The sequence below is a fragment of the Phalacrocorax aristotelis genome, chromosome Z (genome assembly GCF_949628215.1).
Source record: "Phalacrocorax aristotelis chromosome Z, bGulAri2.1, whole genome shotgun sequence".
In the NCBI taxonomy this organism is placed as follows: domain Eukaryota; kingdom Metazoa; phylum Chordata; class Aves; order Suliformes; family Phalacrocoracidae; genus Phalacrocorax; species Phalacrocorax aristotelis.
Genome location: NC_134311.1, coordinates 41,618,555 through 41,639,463, shown reverse-complemented (window position 1 = coordinate 41,639,463; position 20,909 = coordinate 41,618,555). Strand labels below are relative to the sequence as shown.

At 42.2% G+C, this 20,909-nt stretch overlaps 1 protein-coding gene across 4 annotated transcripts in view; it reads left to right on the top strand.

The window, feature by feature from the left end:
- The first annotated feature begins 7,777 nt into the window (after nt 1–7,777).
- The window catches only part of APBA1 (amyloid beta precursor protein binding family A member 1), a 110,271-nt gene continuing 97,139 nt past the window's right edge, over nt 7,778–20,909 (top strand). For 3 of the 4 annotated variants that reach the window (XM_075078702.1, XM_075078701.1, XM_075078698.1), the window contains exon 1: nt 7,801–7,911. The gene's annotated coding sequence lies outside the window, so the exon portion shown is untranslated. Of the gene's footprint in view, nt 7,912–20,909 lie in introns of all 4 variants that reach the window. The other variant, XM_075078699.1, reaches the window with a different exon arrangement.

Here is a 20,909-nt window from a genome sequence, read left to right as displayed (position 1 = left end):
GAAGTGCCGCAACTTAGGTTCTTCCCACTTGCTGAAATGCAAACGCAAAGCTATCATGAAGGATACCAGTGCCATGTCATTACTTTAAAACCTGAAATTGCAGGCAGGAGGCTATGGATTAAAAAACTGGAGCTGAGCCTAATTCTAGCCTTTTTTTCCCAAGCAGTTGGGCTGATGCCAGGACTGGTTTCTACAGCACTGCATACAGTGCTAGAAGTAGCTGGCTCCAGAAACCAGCCCACCAATGAGAGTACCATTTGGCTTGTTGCTGAAGTGACAAAAAATCCCTATCGAGAAAAAGAATCTGGTCACCTGATTAATGATACAGTCATTCAGGGTTTTTCACTTAATGTAGAGCAAGCACTCCTACCGTCTGTGCTCACTGCAAGTGTCTTTGGCTAGGGGCTTCACCTACCCCACCAACAGATGGAACAGGCATTGGCCCTGCCAAGTCCTACACTTCCTTCAACCTTGAAAACCACACACCACTGCTGCCTTCTCTAAATTAGGCTTTAAACTTGCTCACATGCCTCTCCCTGAGACACCTCAGAAATTGCGCTGTAATGGGAAGACAAAATGGAGGTGAAGCTATCAGCAAAATCGTGCTGCTAGAAGACACACAGTCCAGAACATCTTTTTTAACTTTTTTCCCCTGTGTAGATGAACCTGAACTGCAGGTTGGGACTCTGCAGAGTCACCGTTAGTGAAGGTCATTTGGGTGAACTGACAATGTCCTCTCTCCATCTGTTGCTATCTTAGATGGGAAAGAGCAAGGTAGTGTTTAACTGTCCCATCCACTCACTGTGCAGAAATCATAAGCATTTAAGTTAATGTATAAAACCAGCAGTGGAGCTATTTGTTGCATTTCGGCAGCAGGATTGTGCAGATTGCTGAGGGAAAAAAATCAGGTCTGAAAAGAAAGGCCTGGAAAATGGTAAGTCAAAAAATACAGGTGACATTTAAACGTCCTTGCTAATAAGCTTAACAAGAAAGATGTTCAGAAGGAAAATGCTCGTGTCACAGGAGGTTTTGGTGATGGCAAGGAGAAGTCATTTTCAGCAAGACCTTATTTCTTACCTCTTGCCTGAAAAATGCCTTTGTACCACACTGCCACAGGGGTACAATGGCAATGCCTGTGGTTGCCACCAGGAGTCCCAAACCTCTACTCTTGGTTCCAGCAGCTGCAGTCAGCATGATGCCAAAAGGTCAGCCCCTCAAAATCCCACCTATGAATGTAGCGGAGGAGGAGTGTAAGGTAAGGCAAATCAATCAGTCTTCTCCAGCCTCCCTGCACTCCCTTTCCTACTGTTGGCACGTGCTGGCTCTTGTAACCTACTAAAGATCTATCAGGGTAAATCTGCAAGTGTAGGTGGCATATTTAATTTAACCTTTTTATTCCTCCTGAGAGGTTCATGATGTGTACGTGTTGCTAGAGATTCCCTTGTGCACCTGTATGAAAACCACAAAAAATCCCAGTTGAGTGTACTAAGTGCAAGATACTCTCTCTGAATTCATTAGCTTTGGTAAATATCATGTTCTGTTCAAGGCTCCTCTGAGAAAAAACAGCCAAAGCAATATCAAGCCAGGTATTTCACACAGATAAATTCTTCAATCTGACTATAAACTAAGGTGCTTCATACTCAGTACACAAATATTTCTTCTGACAGTTATACCTGGAAAATACATTCAATTTTCCATCACTGTGGTCACTAAAATCCTAGGGTCTTCATGTCATACCCTGAATATATATTACAATCTATAACACACAGGAGGTTTTCTCAAATTGTCTTTAAACTGTTACAGCTTTTTAGAAAAATATACAGTTTTACTTTATTCAACAGTTTTACATAAACAACCACTATCAGCTCTATTGCTTAACTGTGCTTGTGTCTCAAAAAAACTGTAAAAAGAGTATGAAAATGTGACTGATTCACTAGCGAAGAGGAAGAGTGAAGCAAAACTCTCTACAGTGTGTAAAAAAGAGGGTAGTAAATTAAAAGTGACCTTCAAGTAGAATATACTCTCTTAGCTTATTTCCAGACTTTCTAAATTGCCTACTTCGATATGTTGTTGCTGAATTTCCCAAATACTACCACATACCATTATATTACCCATATGTCTGATTATTTGTTCCTATTTATTATACCTCAAGATTTCAGAGTTTCTTCATATCTTTGGTATTTTATTTATTTAATGATTAAGTCTCTGGAATTATTAAGTATTCTGGAGGGTACGGCAGTTTTACTTTATTATACCCTGAAGAGCTTTCTTCTGCCAGCTGTCTATTTAAGGCCCCTTCATAGATGAGGCTCCATTCTTTATACTTTAAATTAATTAAATATTTACTATATGGACCCTCAGGCAAAGTAAATGCTTCAATGCATAACTAGTCATATACTGTCCCCTCAGATCATTATAACCTTAGAAAAGGGACAACATGTTTTTACAGGCTATGGGTGGGAAAACTGCAATAATTGCAACCCAACAGAAGTAAAGTTTTCTGTTTTAATATACGGGATGCCTGCTCCAAAGTTTGGCCAATGGGGTGATGGGAATCATCAGAAAATAAGATTTTGAGATCTTCCAGTACTGCTTCCTGCACTGTTATAACGAAAATGGCAGGCGTCCTCCTTGTGCACGTGTCTGGTGTGCAGGAGTGCTTGATGATATGTTAAGGTATCGTTCCCTGATATCAGAAATCACTTCATGAAGGAAAACGCCTGTGGAACCTAAGTGTTTGTTGTGCTGCTAATGAGCTACAGGCTGGATGCAGACACACATGGTGAAATTTTACAGGTATGTTATATGGGAAGTCAAGATTAGTTGACAATACTGGTGACTTCTAGGCTTGAAAACCATAGATCTGACTCTGTACTCCTGACTTAGCTCTTTCAGACCAAGCTAATCAAGAAGATAAACTCGTTGAGTCTAGGACATTTTATTCATAAAACTGCCTTACTTCAGTTCATTGGTCCAGGATCAGCATTTGAAAACATTTCCATCTCTGAAAGGCACCTCTTCAGTATCAGCAAGCCCCAATGAAACAGCCGACACTCTTCTAGCAACAGATAATTCACACACCACTAGAGCCAGAGATTAATGCTTTTTGACATATGAAAGCTGTAATCCTAAGCTTTCAGACAGTAGAAAGCATTCATTTCTGTCCCTCATGGATCTTGAGCTCTCTGTCCTTAAAACTATGTCAAGTTTGCACTGGTCTTTTCAGCCTGTGAGAGCTGTTTTGCCTTTGGCCCAAGGCTGAAAGTAGCAAGTCACAGACCTGAGATCATTGCAATGTCCAATTCCTGAAAATACATCCAAGCCTACTAGGTTAGTAGACTGATGTAGTAAAAAGTGTCTGAGCTGCCATGGCCAAGGCTTTTATCTGGTCTAATGGGTATATAAATAGAGGTGGAATGTAGACATGCTGAATCCAATTAATGTACTTTACAGAGCGTAAGTTTTTCTCCTGAAAAGAGAAACCTTCAGCATAACTTCTTCCCCTTTGAAGTACCCAGGCCCAGCTAAAGAGATGTACATACAAAACCTCAACCAGGCTCTTCCCCATGAGACAGATGCTTTGCTGATACTCACACAGCAGCTTGTGCCAAATGACCCTAAAATATTATAAGAACAAAGGCAGACTGTGGTGTTGTGGAGCAGATTTAGAAACCCCATACAACTCTGTCCGTGGAGCCCAGAGGAGCTCTGTGTGAATGCAGGAACCGAGGGGAATGAGGGCTTTCTAAAATCTGACAGTTTCCATCTGCCCTTTTACCTTCACAGCAGCGCCGAGTGGCAAGCATAATCACAAGCTGTATGTGAGGCCGTGAGGCTGGTCTCAGCTGGTGCAGGACTTCTGGGAAGAAAGGCCTGTTTACACCCATTTTTCCCTAAGGTAAGCATGTCTGGGTCACTGTGGGGTCGGGGCCTTAAAAGCCATTGACACATGGAACGATGCAAATGCTTGTCTTTAAATTGAAGAGCGGGAGTGGATGGGGATGGCTATATACAATGAAAAATTGGTTCAGTGTAAATAGCAGTATTTGCATAGCAAGAGTGAATATGCCAGAAGCTGGCTGATTTGCATTTGTTATGGATTACCACAATGACTTAGGAAACTGTAACCCTCACAAGGTTATCATTTAATGCCCAGGAGATTCTATAGATTCATCCACAGTGACACTTCATTTTATAAATTTACAGATTAGACTTGGTGCTTTTTATACTAGTTTTTCAGTCAGGTTTTTATTTACTATATTTAAATGTGAACTGGTCAGTTTTAAAAAGGCAGTTTACACTTGCCTGGGAGGTTAATTTTATATAAGTGTGGTTTTAAAAAGCTCAAAGTTGGTTCTACATTTTCAGAAAGAGCTAGAACCAAACTGTGTTGCATAAATGAAAGCTTTACCATAAAAACAAACAGACCGCAATTTCCAGCATTTTCATTGCAAAAACTGAAAGAGAAAAATATTTACTAACTAATGATGACGGTATTGAAAACATGTAAGAGCCTGAAGGACAATGCTAATGTAGCATACTAATGCTGTTGCTTTAGCTGTAGCATCTCTTAAGGTTCACAGCCAACTTGTGCCCTAGAAGACCTGCCATGATGAGCTGTGAAATCAATGGGGTAAAGTGGAGTTCTGGAAGAAAAATTCATTTAGGATATGGAACTTTTCTTGGGTATGATTTAGCAGTCATGAAGACTGATCTTACTAGTCTTTGGAAATTTTAAGAATGTAACAGAAGAAAGTAGGTCGGGAGGGACCTCTAGAGGTCATCTGGCCAAATCTCCCTCTTAAAGCAGGGCAAATTTAGGTCACAGTCAGGCCTACGTGCTTCATTATTTTGAGAGGGAGGACAGAAAGAAGGAATTTAATCACAAGTAAAGTGTTTCACCTAATGTAACTATCCAAGAGTCAATAGCTTTGGAAGTCTCTCATGTGCATTCTACACATCCTAAATGGTGGTAACCTGGGGCTGTGTCAGGGCCATAGAAAAGAAGAAAGGAACAGAGATTTCCTTCAGGTTTTGTTATTTTTGCTACAAAAGTTATCAGGTTGGAAGATGTCTCCAGGATAGGAAAGGAAAACATCAATGAATAAAAACTATTAGCAAAGGAGGAAAAAAAAAATGGAAGTATTGCAATGTATACAACCTATACAATGTAATAGAGGAAAGGATTTGGGTAGCAATTGTCTCAGCAACCAAAGCCACTCATATTTTCTTAACTTCTACCTCTTTTGTCAACAGTGGTTTTTTTCATACTCTCATTTTCAAAGCCTTCTTTTGCAGAGTATTGCAGCATTTTGTCTATAAAAGTTTGGATATAAAAGTACAGCTCTGCTTACAGAGCAGCTCTACCATATCATAAGAGGGGAAGGGGAACTACCCTACCACCAAGAACTAGAAAGTCTCTTTAGGGTATGTTTTTGGAATGCAAAAATCAGAATTATATTCCAAACTAACACCACGTTGTCATAGTAATGAATTACAAGCCTTTATATGTACAGATCACAGAATCACAGAATCACAGGTTGGAAGGGACCTCAGGGATCATCTAGTCCAACTTTCTAGGAGGAGCTAGATGACTTATGACTGTTTGCAGTGGGGTATGCCTAACACTTCACAGATGTTTATCACATTCTCTGAAGAGACAAAGTCACAATACTGTCAAAATGTACCAAATTACGTTGCAAATACCAAAATTTTGCATTAGTTTTTAGGCATCTTAAGGTCTCCTACCCTTTTTAAAACAGAAAACTGGTTAGGTATCAATCTGGCTGTGAAAAAAAAAGAAGTTAATTTCTTCCGATAGTTTATTTGGGTTACAACTGTCCAGCCATATTGATTTAGATACCATAAAATGCAAGACACTATCCTGAGGAAGTTAGTTGAGACAGCAAAGTACGGGGGCAGCAGCAGCTTGGAGGAGCAGTTAGAACATATCATAGGTATTATAGGGTTGGGCTATAGACACAAGGTAAGGACTAAATTCTATGTTTGTATATATAAACATGGGAGTAAGTGGCCCTTTTTTCAGAAAAGAGGCACTGGTAAATGCTTTACAGTGGGGAAATAAGCCTCCACACAGGCTGCTTGCACACTTTGGTTAGGTGTGCAGCACCACAGTCTTTACTGGTTCTTTGCAGCTGCAGAGGGTGCCCAAGGCTGGTGGGCCACTGCAAAGAGGATGAGCAGCCTTGGTACATCCAGCCTTACACCTTACAGCTCCATGGCAGGAGCCTGCTCCTCTCTCCTGGGGTGAGCCAAGGCCATGGGCCTGTGCAAAAGGGCAGGTGAGCAGAAAAGGCAGGTGCCCACAGGAGGCATGCCACCCTTCCTCCCTTGCTTCGCACTACCCATGCCAGAGCTGGCACCTCAGAGGGTGCTAAGCCTTCTATCAGACCCATAGAATCATTAAGGTTGGAAAAGACCTCTAGGATCATCAAGTCCAACTGTCAACCCGACACCACCATGTCTCCTAAAACATGCCCTGAAGTGTTACGTCTACATGTTTTCTGAACACCTCCAGGGATGCTGACTCTACCACATCTCTGGGCAGCCTGTTCCAATGCCTGACCACTCCTTCAGTAAAGACATTTCTCCTAATATCCAATTTAAATCTCCCCTAACACAACTTGAGCTGTTTCCTCTCAACTAATCACTAGTGACTTAGAAGAAGAGACCAATACCCACCTCGCTACAACCTCCTTTCAGGTAGTTGTAGAGAGCAATGAGGTCTCCCCTCAGCCTCCTCTTCTCCAGGCTAAACAACCCCAGCTCCCTCAGCTGCTCTGCATAAGACTTGTTCTCCAGACCCTTCACCAGATTTGTTGCCCTTCTCTGGACACACTCCTCAATTCCCTTCTTGTACTGAAAGCCCCAAAACTGAACACAATATTAGAGGTGCGGCCTCACCAGTGCTGAGTACAGGGGCACGATCACTTCCCTACTCCTGCTGGCCACACTATTCATGATACAAGCCAGGGTGCTGTTGGCCTTCTTGGCCACCTGGGCACACAGCTGGCTCATGTTCAGCCGCTCTCAGCCAGCACCCCCAGGTCCTTCTCCAACAGGCAGCTTTCTAGCCACTTCTCCCCCAGCCTGTAGCATTGCATGGGGTTGTTGTGACTGAAGTACAGGACCCAGCGCTTGGCCTTGTTGAATCTCACACAGTTGACCACAGCCCATTGATCCAGCCTGTCCAGGTCCCTCTGCAGAGCCTTCGTACCCTTGAGCAGATCAACACTCCCACCCAACTTGGTGTCATCTGCAAACTTACTGAGGGTGCACTTGATCCCCTCATCCAGATCATTGATAAAGATACTAAACAAGACTGGCCCCAAAACTGAGACCTGGGCAACACCCCTTGTGACCAGCTGCCAACTGGTTTTATCTCCACTCACCACAACTCTCTGGGCTCGGCCACCCAGCCAGTTTTTTACCAAGCCATGAGCCGCCATGTTCTGTGGGAGAATGCCGTGGGAGACAGTGTCAAAGGCTTTACTAAAGTCCAGGCAGACAACATCCACAGCCTTCCTCTCATCAGGGGCTGCTTCTGCACCGCCTGGCGGTAGGCGGCGCTCCGCGGTGCCGGCCGCGCCCCGCAGCAGCAGTAGCAGCAGAGTCGCGCCCGCGCCCGCGCGCAAGGCCCTGCGCGGCCACCCCGCCTCCCGCGGCCGGCGGGGGCGGCGCTGAGGCGGGGACGGCGGCGCAGCGAGAGGGGCCGGGCCGGGCGGTGCTGGCGGCGGCGGCGGCGGCAGGAGGAGGAGGAGGAGGAGGAAGATGGTGGCGGCGGCGGCGGCGGGAGGAGCGGCTGGCTGCTGGGCTTTTCGCCCCGCTCTGCGTGGCCGCCCCCGCTGGAGCCGCCCGGCCTGCTGAGGAGGCGGCGCGGACCCGCACCAGGTGCGGAGGGGCCGCGTCCCCTGGGGAGGGCCGCGGGTGGGTCGGTGGGTGCCCGGGCAGGGGGCGGCGGGTGGCAAGGGAGCGGGGCGGCCCTGCCCTGCACCTGCCCAGGCGGCGGGGAGCGGCAGTAGCACCGACATGGATGTCGCCTCGGCTCCAGCCTCCGGCGGGCAATTACCTGCGTCCGCTTATTTTATCTGTTTAATTATTGTATTTAACGTTGGTGGGATTTGCGTGGAATCTGCGTGGATGCTGCGTGGAGCTGTGCATACTCTGATGCGCTGGTTTGCTGGGTTTGATCCCCACCCCCCAGCATCATTTCCATGGTGGGAAGGAGAAGCGGGGCGGGGGGGGTGTGGAGGTTTTGCAGTCGCCGATCGAGTGGTCGCGGTCGCAGCAGGACGGGGAGCAAAGCCCTCTCTGGCCCGGGGTGCTGCCGGGCTCCCTGGCCGTGCCCTGGTTTGCAGGAGGGGACCCGACGGGGCCCGGATCTTCCAGGACTGTGCGGTGCAGCGGGTTGCCTGTTCTGCTCTCCATCTCCGGGCTGGGGGGGAGGCGGCATCTGCTACCATCACGTCCTGGTTTCAGGAAAGGGAAGGCGTCTTGATCTTTTCTTCCCGGAAAAGCAGTTTGATATACCGATTGCCTAGATCACAGTCGCGGTCAATGCAGCCCTATGTGCTGCATCTGTTTTCTGGAAAGATCAGTGTTAAAGGGAGCAATTTCTCAAGACTTGTTTTATTGCCATCATCTATGAATCTGCCTTTTAAGAGAGGTGGGAGCTTGGGCCTACGCTGGAAAACCACAACATCTTTTTGCTTTCCTCCATTGTAGCTTTTTTGGGCTGTGGAATTGCAGTTTGCTTTAGAGAGTGTGTTGCAGATCCGGCTGTTTTCATAGCTGCTGAGGAACTAGAAGGCAGTGATGTTTGCCTGACTCTGCATATATGAAGAGTGAGCTAATGTGCGTGTAGGGCAGATCGGGCATGTAACATTTTTATTGTCTTGGACATACATCACGTTACACCAGCTGATAAGAGTGCACCCAGGTGGCTGCAATTTTGCATCTGCTCTGCGACTGTGGCCGGTGGGGTCCCAACCAACTTGTCCTGGAAAATATTCCAGTCATAGTACTCCAGGTTCTGCTGCATTGCTGTTAAAATCTGGAGCTGCTGCACCTGTCTTTGCAGCCCATGACTGGAAGAAGCATGTGATGACTGATTTTCCCGAACAGTGACATAGAATGTGCTTATTGTCTAGGTGCTACGTTTTAGTGGTATGCAGATATCTAGAAGTGAGATGCATGTTTGCCTTTTGCTCTAACGGTGGTGGGGAGAGGAAGGGTAGACTGCCCAGAAATGCTGCTTGGGAGTGAAGAGCAGTTACTGTTTAATTCTGTGCATTTGCCTGTATTTGTACTGAAAAATTAAGTGTCCAGTAAATAATAATAATGGAAGACCACAGGAAACTCTGCAAAAGCAGAAAATTTAGTTTGCTAATGCACCTTGGGACGGACATTGTGGATGTCTAATGAGTGAAATGTAAAGTTGACTGAAAGGGAGCTTGCCTTCATTGGAAAATGTGATCTGAGATTGAGGGATGTATGAGCTTCTAGGCCAAACTGATTTCTACAAAGTAACACCAGTTCAAGGTTGGCTGTGTAGTATGAATTGTATAATTCATTGGTCTAAGTTTTCTTGGATGTTTCTAGTTGTAGCTTGAAGCGATACTTTTATCTACATGAAGGCATTGTCCTCATGTAAAATAGCAAATTTTCTGGCTGCTAACTGGCTGTCTTCTAACAGATGCAAGGCCAGCCTTTTGGAAGGCTATTAAAATAAAGGTATTCACAGATTAGCCCTTTGGTTATAAAATGTAAGAATGCTGGGAAGGTGATTTGGTGCATCCAGGTAGAGAGAAAGATAATTGTGATGTGTTGGAGAGGAGGGAGAGACACCAAAGCTTTGTAGGAGAACTCTTTTTGATTACTTAATATAAAATCCTTTTCACAATTTATTGAGTTAATAATATAATTTCAGTCGTTTGTTTATGATAAGTTTGCAACTCCTTACTTATTGGGAAGAGTGCAAATGCATTCCCAATTTTTTATTTGTTAAAACCTCCTCTGTGTGTTTAAATCATAGGAAGTAATGCTTTAGAAGAAATTCTGTGATGCTGGATATGGTGGCGTGGTGGATGACAGAGATAAAAATCTTGGTGTAGCCCGTTGTGCCCTTATTCTTGTGGAGCAGGGAAAGTGGGTGTGGGTTTTTGAAGATAAACCTGAATATTGCTTTTACTCTGTGTGGATGTAAGAACTCCATAACACTTTGAAATCAGGGTCTACTGATTTTGAGGCTAAACTTTGTGTCATGTGTCTAATAAGCAACGCTAATCAGAAACCTGAATTCTTTGCATATGAGATTTGAATGGATTTTAATTGGACCGGGAATTGGCTTCTGACCTCATCAATACCATTTTAAGTCACAGTTATATACAGTGCTTATGTTCTTAAACTTAGAAAGCCTGCGATATGAGGATTATGTGCATCTTTGAAACGTAGTTAACCTTTCCTTTTTCTAAGCAGTGCATACCGGTGCTAGAGCAGACATGAAAGACACGTGGGTGCAAAGAAACAGAATCTCCTGTTTAGCTACTTATTTTGTATTTTTAAGAGGCCAATGTGGGTAGTCATTTGCAGTGGTTTTGTTGTTTGGCTTTAGGTTGTCTCAGTGTGCGATAGTGTTTATGGCAAACAAACAGGAAAAACTAATAGTAAATCCAGAAAAGGTGTCTGGGAAAATACACACTGCATTGGTTCTGTGGTGTTACTGCAGGTATGTGAGCTTAGGGTTAGTATCCAAAACTAATGATGACGTTAAGAAGAAAAGAAATTATAAGCTAAACTTCAGAGTCATCAAATAGGCAAAACACAGGAAAAATCAGAGAGAGAGCTAAAACTTTTACTTGCATCTCATGGCCTAGACACTTCAGACCAGATTCAGCATTTTTCCCTTGGCACATGAATTGTCTGCTATTGATCATAGCAGTTCTGGGTTTATATGTGATGTGCGGAAACCGGACTCCACAATCTGTAAGACTGTAAAGTAGGTATGTTTATTCAGCGCTGGGCAGCACGGGGGGTAGTCCCACCAAAGTCGTGCGCGCCAGAGTGGTAGTCTTGGATTTATACAGTAAAGCATTACATACACATGAGGTTTCCCAATATGCCTATACATATGCATGACCTTTCCCTGATTTGCATTAAAATGAGCCTAAAGGAGTAATTTCCATAAATCTTTCCCAACTGCTGTTGTGCAGTGCCTCCTGGTGGTGGTGGCAGGGAGTCGTGGGGGTGACTATTCCTCTTCACCACTAGTAACCCCTTGTTTTTGCGCAGACTGGGTTACTCTGGGTTCTTGACCGGACTGCAAGGTTGGTTTAAGGTGGTTCTTGAGACAAGTTTCTGTCCTTATCAAGAACTTGTCCTTTGCTTGGAGATTCAGGGCCTCCTTGCTAATCATTAGTTTCTGTCCTTATGAGGAACTGTCCTTTTTTGAGGCACTACAGGACTCCTCGTTTCAATCATCTTGCATCATAGATAAATATTAGGCAGTACAGATAAGCAATAGTTAAACTTTTATAGTTATGATTTAAAGCCCCTTCTTGTATGAGATTATGAATTAGAAGAATCAGACATTTTCTCTTATGCTCAAAAAATAAATAATAATAGAATTAGAGATGCTTCAGATAGTTTAATACATGCTGTCTACAGGCAATGTGGCTTGATTAGTTGAAGTTTAACTTTGAACAAGATCCTATTACTGTAGGTTTAAGTCAAACGTTGATGTTCCAGTAATGGATTTTTAAATGTTTTTCTGGTTTCACAGAAGGTGAAGATTCCTGCTTAATGAGAGATCTAGCAAACAACTCTCTGGTCATTTATTTCTGATACATTGCATGTAATATGTATTGTATAGGGGTTAAAGGTTTCTGAAAAACAGATTGATTGTGTTTGCTTCATAGTGTTGATCGATTTGATAAGCCAGCTGCTCAGAACAGTGTGATGGTATTTTTCTGTTTCCACTGCATGAGACTGTGTTTTTCTAGAAAAGCTGTATGTTTGCTGGTTTACTGAAGGGGCCTAGGGAAACATCTTTATTCAGTGCTTTCACATGCATGGGCAAATAGTGATGATAATACCTGTCCTAATTCTGAAGAAATAAATACAGCAGCAGAATAACAGGTACATGGCAGCTGTGGATGGTAGAGGACGTAGCTGAGGGTACTCTAGGACCATAGGATAGTATTTTTCCACTAGAACCTTTCTGCTGGAGAGGGTCCATCTTGACATGAGAGGAGGAGTGGGAATGGGAGTGCAAATCTGTTTCCAAGGAGTCAATAGGGAAATGCCACTGGGAAAGTGGCATCTCACCTGGATCACCGTATTGTCCTTACAGGATCATGCCCTACAAGGTGTTCCCTGTGCTGTGTTCTGTCAAATTGCAAGTACTTGCTGGGAGAAGTTTCCATCATCCAATAAGCCTGTATAAGCAACTGTTTGTGGATAAGCAGCAGGGAAACTAGTGAAAGAAATGGATTAGAAGTATTTAAAAAGATAAATAGTCTAGGTGAGGTAGACCACACTGGGAGCCTCTGTTTTTGCCATTGCCTAGCAAAAGGAGGAGGAGATATTCTGTGACATTCTTGGATTATCTGTTTGGTCTGCCAAATCTTGCTTATAAACCAGAGATTAAATATTACTTGCTTCTTTCTTTTTTTAATGAGCACTTCAATAAACGTTACTTTCCGTAAGAAGATGACCACCTTGTCACCTGCCTGAGGAAAATGTGAGAGTAGGGAGTGAGAGACTTCATTAGAAGTCTGTGGGTGAAAGTGACAAATGAGCAGCACATCCACGGAATTTAGGCTGCATCCTTTTAGTGGTATTTTCTTTTTTCAACTAATTAAACTCTCTGAACCTCTGTGGCACCCTTTTTATGTATTAAGGGCATCCGTGCATGAACTTGATATTCAAACTTCCAACTCTAAAAAGATGAGCTCAGATCAGGAAGACACAAGGACAGCACAGCCACAAAGTCTACAAAACTTGGCCATCTGCTACCAAGATCATTTGAGAAACTACCCTACATTAACTTGCTTTTGCTTTATTTTTTCCATGCTGGGGATGTATCCAGGGGAAGAACTGCCTTTCCGTATGTGTGTGGTTGAGGTACTGGTTTGATTGATAAATAAGAGATACAGGTTTGGTGCCCTATATTTACCTGAATAAATAATTTTTTTTTTCTCTGCAATTATTTTAATTTTCGTACATAAGAGAAAAGGTTTCTGATCATTCCTCTTCTGGTGGTCGTTCAGATTTTTTTTTTAACAAGAAACATATTTTGTTCAAAAATTGGTGTTTGGGTGGGCAAGAGCTTAGGGGCTAGGTAAAAGACGGTATGTTTAAACAGAAGGAGGAGTTAAAAAACCCAGAACATAATGACAGATTTAAAGCATGTATGAATATGGCTTTTTTTCCTAACATATGCTTAGGTTATTTTAATGGATTTTTAAAATTTATTCTGATACATGAGTTGCAATGGCTTGCTGACAGTGTTACCTATACCATGTATTTATATGGTATCTATTCTGATGGGACTTTGATCGTGTTTGAAAGCTTGGTGCTTTGGAAATCTTAAACATAACTCTTCTTTAGACTAATTTAAATTAGAAAAACATTTTTAAAAGAACAACTGAGAGTAATATCTAAAAAAAAGCTCTTGCCAGAGTGGGAGAAGGAAGCAGAGGGTAAAAGCTTCTTGGTCTTCCCCAGTCTAATTTAAGTAGAATGCTTTAATTAACATTCTTAAAATCCAATGAACAGACAAAATCAGTAGTTTTCTATATATTGGCTGTCTCAGGTGAATTTTGGGAGAGTGGGTACTGCCTCCACTGTTGAAAGAGGGCATTGGTATGTTTTGTGTGACGTGTGTGGGTAGCTGAGGGTTTTTTTCTTCTCTTTTCTTAACAGCTTTCTCACACCAGCTTTTTTATGATCACAGAGTTACTTGAGTTGGAAAGGATCCCTACATGCCACCTGGTCTAAGCTGTACTCAATTGGGTGACTAAGGCAAGAGCTGCACATGCCTTGTTGGTAGCTCTTGGCTTAACTAAACCATGAAGTTCAGGAGCCAAAAAGCCCTGCATCTCCTGGGTTTCACACACAAGAGCATGCAGAAGGCTTTGCTTACCATCCCATGGGGATGAGGCACGGCTGCTGGAGGCAAGCCTTCCTCCAACCTGCCCTCATCCTCTGCTGGCCAAGCCGCTACGCAGACTGCTGCTTGCTCTGCCGGTGCTGTTGGGGTGATGGGAGTGTTGGGGTTAAGAGCATCTACTGTGTGAGGGAAACAGTGATTACCTCCTGATGGGTAGTGGATTTCAAGTCTGTCTTCTGGTAGTCATTCTGCCCAGGAAAGGGCTGAAATGTGGGTGTATTTGCTGGATTAGTTTATCCAATGACCTGATAATTTTTTCTTTTTTTTTTTTAAATTGAGTTTTTTAAGATGATCAAAATGGAGAAAAGTAACCTCCAAAAGTTTAGAAAACATATTTTTGTGTTAAATTATGTTGCAACAGTTTAAAAATTAGAGCACTGTTTTTAAAAAATGAATGATTTATTAAGCAGCATTCCTACTTATTATGTGTTTTGCAGTTACCTTTTACCTAATGAAGAAAATCTCCCCCAGTAACTTTGCGGTGAGCTGACAGAAACTTGTACTAAATAATAGAGTCAATGTAAAACCAGTCTGTAGCTTTGTAATTCCTTTGCATTTTCAGTGGACATTTTACATACTGTTTCCAAGAACTTCACATGTATTTCTGATATTCGCAGCTACTGTACCTTTTGTCTCAGGGTGATAAATAGGGATGAACTCAGGGTTCTGCTCTCGCTCAAGAATTATCTTTGCTTGCTCATAAATGATTAATGTAATCCACTTAAGAGATTGCCATGACATCATTCAGGTTTTGCCATGCTTAATTTTATTTCGTAACAATGAGAAAACCCCAAAGTCCTTGAAAGCTGCGTCCTGCGGGGCTGTGCTAGGGCTGTGAGGAGCATGGGAGAGACATTTGAGCTTGATGCTTTCTTGGCAAGGAGTTGGGCATGGGTCCGAAGGGACAGCACTGTACTTCAAAACATTGGCTCTGTGTTAGCTTCAGCATCCAGGCTTTAGGGTTGTATTTTGAGCGTTGTATCCTTTAGGCCAAACCAATTTTGGAATCAGCAGTTTTAGTTACAGCTCAAGTTGAGTTAGGGACTTAACACACTCTCACATAGCTTTTTATTTCTTTACCTAAGAAAACTCTAAAGACTGAATGTCTTTATTTCAGCTTAGGTCAAGCTGCTTTTGACTGTAAATTTAAAGGTAATTAAGGCAACAGAAAAAATATCTTTAGGAGTTCAACTCCTGAAGTAACAGCTAAAACAATTTTAGGAGTTACGCACATTTAATGCTTCAATATACAATACATTGAAACATGTTCTGGATTAAAATCTAACTAGTTTATTAGAAAGAACTAGTATTGCTTGTTAGCTACTGACTTGATTATTTCTGGGTTTGGAGCCAAGATATCACAGCCTCTTGAGCAAAATTTTTATCTCAAGGAAAGCCAAATAAGTAAGCTGGAAGGAGAAGAGAAGAATAAATTGGTTAGGATGTCTATAAGCTGCATGTATCACAGAATGGTAGGGGTTGGAAGGAACCTCTGGAGATCAACCCCCCTGCTTGAGGAGGCACCCTAGAGCAGGGGGCACAGGACTGTGTCCAGGCGGGTTCTGAATGTCTCCAGGGAAGGAGACCCCACAACCTCCCTGGGCAGCCTGTGCCACTGCTCTGCCACCCTCACAGGAAAGAAGTTTTTTCTCATACCGAGGTGGAACTTCCTGTGTTCCAGCTTGTGCCCATTGCCCCATGTCCTGTCATTGGGCATCCCTGAAAAGAGCTTAGACCCATCATCCTGACACCCACCTGTTGGCTATTTATCACTGCTTATTTTAGATAAAAAGTAGTCTCAGTAATGTGTAATACTTTGGGTCATGTTGGTTATCGCAGGTGACACGGGGCATCACCTGTTGCCTTCTGCTGCACTGGTTGTGAGAGTGCCTGTGTCCCTGGGATCCAGTTGTTAGCTGTCATCGACCAGGAATAACAAAACATTTCCCAGAGGAGATCTGGTTCTCTGTCAGACGACCCCTCAGCATAAGTTACCCCCGATAGCCAGTAGAAGCATTTTGAACCGATTGGCAATGTGGAAATGCAGTTGCATGAAAAGTAAATAATAAATAATAAAAGTACAATCCTAGCTTTTATACAATTAATATTCATGTAGTTAATTTTCAAAAAAGTACTAAGTTCTCTACCCCAAAAATTATTCCCTTTTTGGTGATTCTCTAGGAATTAAAACTGTGGTGAACAACTTTTTTGTGCATGGAGCAAAGGCAATTTTTATATGTCGCGTTTCTGGTGTGCAATTTTCTTTTTTTAAAGTTACTTTTTCTTCAGCATCTTTATCCATGAAGATAATGACTTCTTAGGTAGAGGTCCAAAGATATTTTTGATTTTTTTTCCCCTCCTTCCAGTATATAACTATGTTGAAACCTGAGCATTTCACAACTCAGTTTTGATCTGCAGTGTTAAAATGTGCATTATGGTCTTGTAAGTAGCAGCACCCACAGGCACTGTGGTGCAGGTTTATATACATACACTAGATATGTTCTGGATAACAGAAGAGCACAAACACCAGTAAGGTAAAAGTTCCTTTTCTATTAAGAAACTGCACTTCATTTATTTGCAAAAAGAAGACTTTTTCAGCTGCCTGTCCGAGAGCCTTGTGTTTTCAAATGCCAGAGTGTGTTGAACAGTGACTTCAGGGCCATGGGACATTGAAAACACTGAGGGATGTGTACTGTACTTTTGCAGGTGTCTTACGTCTGAAACTAGAGGGTGGAATTACCAGAAAGGAGTTCACAGGATGGGGCTGAATAATTCAGGGCTTCTTGTGATGCGAGAAAGGTATTTTTTCAGTCAGTTAAGGTACTTCTAAAGTCAGTCTGAAGGTTTAGTAATCTTATGAACTGCAAGGACCTAGTAACAGTACACAAAAAAGCTGTTACTGTTCAATTTTTATAATACTCCATGTCTCAGTTATTAATGCTTAGTGTGTCAAAAACTCAGACACAACCCCCTTAAAGACTAACTTCCCCCAACTAGGTGTACATCTACTGTCACTTTATTTACTCTGCCTGTTGAAGACTTTCCCTCTCACTGATGTATAACAGGAATCCTGTGGCTTCATGGCCTTTCACAATAACTCACACAGTTATTATGGCATAGTAGTATGCAAACCTCGGTGGCATCTTTTTTGTGTTGGCTTTTCAGATGTAGTGAGGCGCTGAATAGCAGGCATACCTGGTAATCTGGATAAAACTCACTGCTTTAATGGCTCTGAGAAGAATCCAATGAAGTCTTTGGGGGGATTTTGTTGGTCTTCACCTGGCACCTGAGGGGGTTCATGGTAGGGAGAAAAGATGTGTTTGCAAATACAAAGTCATTAAATCTTTCAAGTATGAAGTAGTGTGCTGTGAAGTCACCTGTAATTATTCATATTTAGTTTGACAGCCTGGGACACCTGGCTGAAATGCTGCTGGGTTTTAGAAAGGAAGATTCAGCTTGCAGAGAAGAGGTGTGTCACTGCAGCTTCACTGGAAACCCATCTGTTTTCCACTGGTGCCACCCAGTGAGGAAGAAACCCCTCCTATGGTCAATCTGTCCAGCAGTAGCAGTTTACAGGTGACATGTATTCATAGGGGGGAGAATATGGGAAAAACAGGAGTCTAGTTATTTTTTTTTTCCCCCTAAGAAGACAAAATGGGATGTTGAAAATGCAAAATAGTATTGGTCACCTGTTAAGGCAGCGTCAGTGGAGGTTGCACGAGGTTGGTGGCAGGAGTGGATTATTTAGGAAAAAATCAATCTTGCCTGAGACTTTCAGTTGTGCATAGTTCTGTGTTCACTCTGGTCAAACTAGCCCTTCCTGAAGCCTTGTATGTACTGCAGCTTTGTAAATGGTTTCAAGATCAAGACCAAATTTGACAGTTAGTTTTGACTAAAGTAAGTGGAGCAGTGGTTACACTTTAGTAGGTAAGTAATTATCAATATAGGATTTTCCATGTTGGTGCCTGTTATTGCTCTTTAGAAGTTACATCCTATTTGGAGAAGAGTGAGGAAGGGAGGAGGCTTTGTGTAATTGGGGCATCCATATGGTGCATTTTGATGACACAGCATGTTATTGAGTTATCTCATACTTGCTGTAACCAAGCCAATGCCAAATATATAACAAGGACTTAGCACACAGTATAAAATGGACCTGCTGTTGCACCTGAATATTATATATTCAGACTGTTATAGTTCTTGTACACTTGTTTATTTACTGAATCTTTTGAAGGCACCCTAAGATCCCATAACCAGAGCTATTTATGAACATTGTTCATGAAATACGAACTTTTTTTACCAAGAGGAAGGAATCCCCCTAAAGATCTCCACCATGCTTTTAATATCCAAAGAGCAAATCTGGCTGCAGTCCTGTCTAAAGAGCAAATGTATGGATCAACATGTTAAGCTTCAAGGGTGCAAATCTGGAAGCCATTTTCTGCTGAGGAGAGACAAAAGCCTTAGAAATTTAGTCTTTTGTTCTGTTACTCTTCAGCTGTGATATATTTTCCCCACAGGCAATGGTTTCTGAATTCTCTTTTAGTGGCTCCCAGATCTGTTCTTGCTGATGTTTGTAGCTTACCAAGCGCTGACACAGAGAACTGATGAGAATTTTGACACTTTCACTTGTGAGGAGGCATTTCAGTGTCAGAAGCAAGCACAGAGTAAAAATAAACCAATTTCAATTTGCATTTTATGAGATGGTGGTGGTATTGTTGACAGTTTTTGTCTGGGGACCCAGGATGGTAGCAGTCCTTTATTTGTATTTCCAGGATTATCTTTATGATCGCAGATTCTTCAGTCTCAGCCCCAGGTACCTCAGAGGAAACCTTCCTGTGTGCTAGTTATAATTTTATTTTTCCTGTCCCTAAGTGTAGCATGTGAAAATTGAATTTCTTCATGTAAGGCATAGCATTGTCATCCTTCAGCTCTATCTGCATGTGCGTGGCGCTTGTGACAAGGTCTGGAAGGTAACCTCACATACACATTTTATTTTGCATCTGGTGTGTATCTGTTCTAGTTTTGTTGTGGGTACATTGTATTTTAAATGCCTTTGAATTGTATGTGGTGAGGATTTAATCCTCTTCTTTTTTCTCTAACCTCCCATCTGTGTGTGGTTTGTAAGTTACGTCATCATGTTTTCCGCTTGTTCTTCTTTGTCCTGAGGAGACTAATTCTTCTGCTTCTAAATGTATCCCCATTCATGAGTTCCCAGCATGTGTGGCATATTCCCCAAGAAAAAGCAATGATGTAACAGTGGATTTTTATCTGCAAGGGATTGAGCTTAGAAAAAATGCCTTTGGACTGGGTCTGACGAACCTGTGGAGGACACAGGGGAGAGACTTGTGTGAGTTTGTATCTGGGTGTGCATTTAATCTAGAAACATATGTTTCAGACAAAAATAACTTCATTTCTTGGAAATTGTAGGATAATCATGGATGGGGTTAATGGGAAAACCTTAGAGCTTAAAAATTGGCAGATGCTTCACCATTGTGATAGAAACAGCTTCACAGTCCACAGCATCTAAATAAATCTTTGTCTCTTCATGCTAAAAGCTCGGCAGCGGATGATTACAGTTCTCATAGCTCTGATACTCCAGACCTTGGGAAAGTCTTTCCATTTTCTTTGGCCTAGTGAATTTACAGTCAAAGAAAGAAATTTTTCTCAGTTTTACGTTTGTCTTTTTTTTAATGCTGAATGTATTGTTGGGATGGTATCTGTATGTACATGAATAAGATGGCATCTGGTTTTCTTCTACCAGCCTAATAAAGATGCTCAGTGAACTACAGAGATAGAATGCCTCATTGTGACAGGCATGGACACATTTTCTCCTGTTATCATCTGCATACCGAGGACATGACACTTCTGTAGTGTTCAGTTAGTGAAGGAAGTTACCCCATTGTTGCTGGTATGATTGTATACTGCTTTATATAAGGGCTTGCATGGTTTTACTGATTCACTGGGGACAAATGCATTCCTGGATATCAGAAGGAAGCTTTCTCCATTTTACCTGGTAAACCTTATGTTGTAAAGAAAAGAATTACGGTAATTTTGAGCAGAAATAGCATTATCAGTCTACTCTCTGAAAATTACATTTTGTTTCTATATTAATAAAACCAGGGTCTTTGTTGTTGTTGTTGTTCAATTCTTTGAATTGAGGTATGACAGAAGTGCAAGGTTAATGGTTTTTAATGTCTCTTGTAAGAAAGATTTCACTCTGTCAGTTTTTGACCTATGAAAAAGAGACATCAAGGAATACAGGGACTTGAGTTAAAGGTAATGTTAGAATCTTAGTAGCAAGTTTAAAATGAAGAGCCTTAACTTGCCGTTAAAGCTCTTCATTTTAAAAGAGCTTAACTTTTTATCTTTGCTTTAGTTTGGTGTCTCTTACAACGTGGGTTGTTTGTCTTGAAATGAATAACACAAGGATGTTCAAATGATAGGAGTGATTCTTAATAACTGTAGAGGACTGAAATGTTATGTCTCTTTTGTTAATAAAGGGGAATAATCTTACCTCGTAACTGAAAAGCCCTGGCAGAAGCAGCAGGAAACAAAGCTATGTATGGTAAGGAGGACTTAACTGTGAATGATAGGGTAAGACACAGAAAAGAGAACTAAGTTTTTGAAAAAACATCTCAACACTGTGGTCTACTAGACTGTGAAGTAGTCTCCCAGGGAGTGAGGGAAGATACATTTTTGAAGAAGTCCTTGCACCACTGAG